Below are 4634 nucleotides of genomic sequence, written 5' to 3'. Positions count from 1 at the left end.
TATAATGTGTCTTGGAGAAGATCTTCTTGGGTTGATTCTATTTGGGGTCCTTTGTATTTCCTGGGACTGAATCTTCTAATGTCTCTCTAGGTTTGGAAAGTTTTCTTGCAGGAATTCATGGAATAGATTATCAAAGCCCTTATGGGTCTCTTCACCTTCTGGAATGCCAAATATCCAGATATTTGGACGTTTGATAGTATCTAGTACTTCTCGCATATCATTCTCAAATTTTGGGGCCATTTTCTCAGTCTTCATGGTGGATTTTTCTGGGCCAGCCATTTTCTCTTCTACATCTGAGATTCTATTTTCTGAATGATCTAGTCTGCTTTTAATACTTTCAAGGGAGATTTTGATTTCTTGTATTATAGACTTCATCTCTAGCAGTTCCGTTTGAGTCTTTTGTAAAGTGTGTAATTCCTCTTTTAGATCTTGCAGGAATTTCCTCATCTCCTGGAACTCGTCAACTTCTTTCTCCTTTCTCTTTAGCTGTTCACTATCTCTCTTCTCTTCCATCTCTGTTAGTTTAGACATAATGAATGATCTGAATTCCTTATCAGACATTTCCATGATTTTCACCGAACTGCTTGTGGATGAAGGAGAGTTACTCTTTTCCCTGGGAGGAGAGGTATTTTCTTGCTTTCCCATATTTCTCGTGATCTGGCAGTGATTTCTTGTCATCTGATGGATGTTGTGTTTCTTTCAAATTCTTGAAATTCAGCTGCTAGTTTGTTTGTTGGAGGCTGAATTATTAGTAGAAAATCTTCATTCCCTTAAAAATCTAGTTCACTGGAGCCATGTGAAACTTTCTCCTGAAGGCCCAGCTTCTTCTGCAGCTAGCTCATTTGTTGGAGGCTGAATTTTTAGTAGAAAATCTTCATTCCCTTAAAAATCTAGTTCACTGGATCCATGTGGAACCTTTTCTTGAAGACCCAGCTTCTTCTGAAAAAGATTGCTGTTAAAATTAGTTTTTCAAGGAATAGTTAATAATAACAAAGTAAATAACATATGCTTATCAAATGTAATTTTATGTCACTGCAGTGAAAGCAAACATCCTCTTGACTGGGTAAAAAGGAGTTGGTGTATGTCTATACTTTAGTACAATTTTTAATATATCGTAATTATTAATTTCAGAACATCAGAATTTTAGTTGATGTCAGAGTTGTCTTGTTTTCTCACATGAGAAAGGAAAACTTCTTTGAGTATTATTTGAAGCCTGGATGATTTCCCACGGCTATATTCCTCAAGATCAGTCTGTAGAGTCTTCAACATTCAGAAAATACAGAAAAACTTTAATTCAGTCTTTTAGAAAAGACATTCCAGCTTGCATTATCTCATCATCATGAGAATACTGGTGGCAATCACAGTGCAAGAGTGAAGCTGTTTCTTTACACAATAGTTATTCCATATGTCCACTTCTGCTGCTACTGTTGGCTCACCTTGTTCAAGTCTACACCTACAATTTGACCTGATTGTGAATATTCTGCTTGAATTTTAACTAATGTTTCCTGAAGATATAAAACAAACAAACAAACAAACAAACAAAAACCAGAATTCTGAACAAGAACCTTGGGAATAATGAGTAAAGCATCCACAGATGCTTGGACTTCAAGCTGGGCCCTGCCCTTTCTATTTAGATTATATTTTATTTGGGTTTCTGCCATGGCTACTTCTAGTGCACCAGTTCCTGGAACCATGCAACCATCATCAATAGCATTTTTGACAGCCTTTAAGCTATCTCTTATTGGATCTTTGATTTGAGTTAGTATGTGCTTGTTTGGCCCTTTGACCAAAAATGTAACAGAGCAAGGATTGTTAAATTTCTCAATAAAGGTGAACTTCTCTTCTCCCAACGTGTACTCATACACAAGTCCCGTATGTCCCAAGTGGAGGAGTCCGACCTGGTGGAGTCCCAGGATCTGTTTGAGCCCTCGACCTTTGAGCACAGCCTTGGTTGGCTCAGCACGTTGGCAAGGCTGCTGCTGTATGCTCCCCAACCTATGAGCAAAGCTAGGGTCAACTCAGCATGTTGGCAAGACTGCTTGCTGTATGCTCCAGAGACTGCAGTAGCCTTGCTGGGAAGTGACTCTCCCTCTGACTCCCTGATATACTACTATAAAAGAATTACATAGCTCTCTCATACATCTTGAGTATGTGGGATGATTTCCTGAAAGTCCCCCAACCGCTCCCCTTTGCTCTGACCACCTACTGTTAATTACAATGCTTCATCCCTGTGGTCACAATGGAGGGTGTGCTGAACTTCTATCTAAGCAGAAGTAATCTTCTTGACCTTTGGAAGGCCCTTCAAGACACATTTAACATAATCAATCTTTTCTTTACATACAATAGGATTAGGCTGAAACTGGCCCAGGACACTCTCACCCCACGGTAGCTAAAGTTCTAACAAAATAGATAACAGTGGCACCACAGGCTACACAAGTGAATGCACAACAAAACACTTAGGTATACCACAAACCCATTCTAAAGTTTGTCATTAACTTGTTAGTTACTTTACTTTTGACTTAAGAAAAACCGGTACTGCCAGTTGAAGAAACTGTTTAAAGTATCCCCTTACCCTCAACAAGTGAACAATAGGTTCACTCCTTTAGAATAGATAGATATATTAGGATTCCTTGAATTAAGTTTTAGATTCCTGTGGAATTATATAAGTATCATTCTTTATTGAGATCCATAAGAACTAATACATATATATGAGATTTTCTTTTCTTAGCACCGTACTTAGTAATTGCAAGATGGCTGCCACCGAGCATTGGCTGATAATTAACTCTGCTTGCTGGAGCTGTTTCCTGAAACTGCACTCCTTCAAGTTCCCAACAACCTGCTTACATCAATCAAACAATTGTTAAACTGTATCGATGATTAATAGACTTGCCCTTAATCAAACCCTGAATGGAATCTATGATCCCTATTATTCATACTTTATGAACTGATAATTAAAACACATAGCCCCTCATTCATTTACTTGCATGTATCACATTTTCAATAAAAAGACACGATGATTCCTAGCAGTCGTCACTCTACAGAGAGCGATCTCTGATTGTGTCCGACTCAGGATGTGCACGAAAAAGGCCCCGAGGCCTCAGTCTTTCCTTCCTGTGCTGCCTCCATCGAGTCAACCCATCCCCACTGAGGCTGGTCCTCAGCACCCAAGGAATCAGGATTTAGGTCACCAAAAGAATTTAGAGCTACCCCACCACAAGCAAGAGTAGTCAGCTTCTCCATATTTCTCCTTTTAGCTTTGGTGAGGGCTATGGTGCCTTCTTTTGCAAGAGCATCCAAGGAAAAAGGAAAAATTCCCTATTGATTAATATCAACAAATCCCTTGTCTGAATCACTGCAGATTTTCTTTTTCAGTTCTATTATATTTTAACTCTATCTTCAGTAATGTTTATTTCAGATTTTACTAATTTCTCTTTCTCCTCTGCATTCTTGTAAAAAAAAAAGCTAGAATTCATTTTTCATGTTCCTATGACATATTGCATGTGAGTATGTATGCATCTTCTACTCTTTTCTTCATATCAGGATGCTTTGCTCCATAGTCCAAAACAAATCCTGATTAAGCTTGTATCAATTTGAGATTTATGTTTAATTTTCATAATCTCAACCATGAAGAGGTCAGTAGGCTCATCTTCTTTTTTAACAGTCAAAATGCAGTCCACTATGGCTTCTGTTCAAACATCTGCAAGTTCAGCATGAACTTTAGTATGAAGAAATCTGGCCACATATGTAAGTGTTTTCCTGTCCATCTCTCTGCCAATTTTGACTTGTTCAAGAAACTGAAGGGCCTTTTCCTTTGCAATTGCAAATACTTTGGTGATTATTCTGGGATGAAGACTTTCAGAAATGTAGAGATATGAATGTTTCAGCAGCTCTCCAAATAATAACATTGTAAGTAGTGCCATCACCAGTTATGTCATCCTGGGCTGTTGCTACTTTTGCTATTGAGGAGGCTGTTGGGTATTGAATTTGCATTTTGTGAAGCAGCACATTGCCATCGTTGGTTAGTATGATTTCACTGGTGCCAGAAACAAGCATCTCCATGGTGTCCTTAGCCCCAAGTTGGTCTTCCACATGTCCTGCAGCCCCTGCACCATGCTGATGTTGACTGCCAGGAATGTCTGGGTTAGGGTCACCTTGGACTTAGGGTTCAGAGTCTTCATGGCCACCAAAGCTGCCCCAGTTGAGGAAGAGGAGACCCAATGTGCACAATGCCCAGAGCCTGCTTAGAGTGACTGGCCAGAAAAAAAAATGACTTTTTAAAAATGGTAAAAGGGAGACAGCAGGTGGCTTGGGAGCTGAGGTGCTGGCCTCCTACATGGTAAACTATGGTTCAAGAGGCTTGAAAAATCACACACAGGTGCATGTGTGTACATACCCAAAGTTCTGGGAGTATAATGGAGAAGAAGGGATTGCAACATTTCCATAACCACTTGGAAGTGATTTCTCATTTTCTCTCTCTTTTCTCTTTCTTTCTGGCAAGTGTACATACCTTATGACAAAAACCTTTTAAAAATGAGAAAAAAAATTGTAAATAATGCTGCAGTTAACAACTGATGTGCAAGTGCTTTTCCAACTAAGTATTATTCTGTCTTTTGGGTTGATCTCAAGAGTGGGAT

General features: G+C 39.1%; 1 pseudogene; it reads right to left on the bottom strand.

Moving 5' to 3' along the window:
- Window positions 1-1294: 1294 nt before the first annotated feature.
- Window positions 1295-4181, bottom strand: LOC102497778 (T-complex protein 1 subunit zeta-like; annotated as a pseudogene).
- Between the last annotated feature and the right edge of the window lie 453 nt (window positions 4182-4634).

The sequence above is a fragment of the Tupaia chinensis genome, unplaced genomic scaffold (genome assembly GCF_000334495.1).
Source record: "Tupaia chinensis unplaced genomic scaffold, TupChi_1.0 Scaffold140684_1, whole genome shotgun sequence".
Lineage (NCBI taxonomy): Eukaryota > Metazoa > Chordata > Mammalia > Scandentia > Tupaiidae > Tupaia > Tupaia belangeri.
This window is presented reverse-complemented; position numbering and strand designations above follow the sequence as displayed.